This window comes from Mycetomoellerius zeteki, unplaced genomic scaffold (assembly GCF_001594055.1).
Source record: "Mycetomoellerius zeteki isolate Tzet28-1 unplaced genomic scaffold, Tzet1.0 scaffold188, whole genome shotgun sequence".
NCBI lineage: Eukaryota > Metazoa > Arthropoda > Insecta > Hymenoptera > Formicidae > Mycetomoellerius > Mycetomoellerius zeteki.
Window position 1 is genome coordinate 992,784 of NW_017256836.1, and position 284 is coordinate 993,067.

The window sequence follows — 284 nt, forward strand, 5'->3', positions numbered from 1 at the left end:
ATCTGGATTTAATTCTGGTATTTACACTCTCGAGGTGAAGAAGATCACCATGACTACGCAATTTGTAAATGTTATAATACTTTCAATACATTTGATCAGATCAACTGTTAAATTTAATCTATTATTCAACGGTAAGGCGAAGTTATCTCCCAATTGTAAAAAATTCTGTACGTTGGGAGGTATGGAAACTGTTGATAGATTCACGAACCACCCACTCCTTGATGAGGAAAATGATGGGGGAGGAATTGAAGGAAGAAAGGGCTGCGGATCAATCCGTATCTCTC

The 284-nt window shown here is 37.7% G+C and overlaps 1 protein-coding gene across 1 annotated transcript in view; it reads right to left on the reverse strand.

Annotated features, from left to right (window-relative positions):
- Positions 1-284, reverse strand: part of LOC108721877 (putative nuclease HARBI1) — a 3,419-nt gene that overhangs the window by 1,153 nt on the left and 1,982 nt on the right. The gene's annotated exons all lie outside the window — the stretch shown is intronic.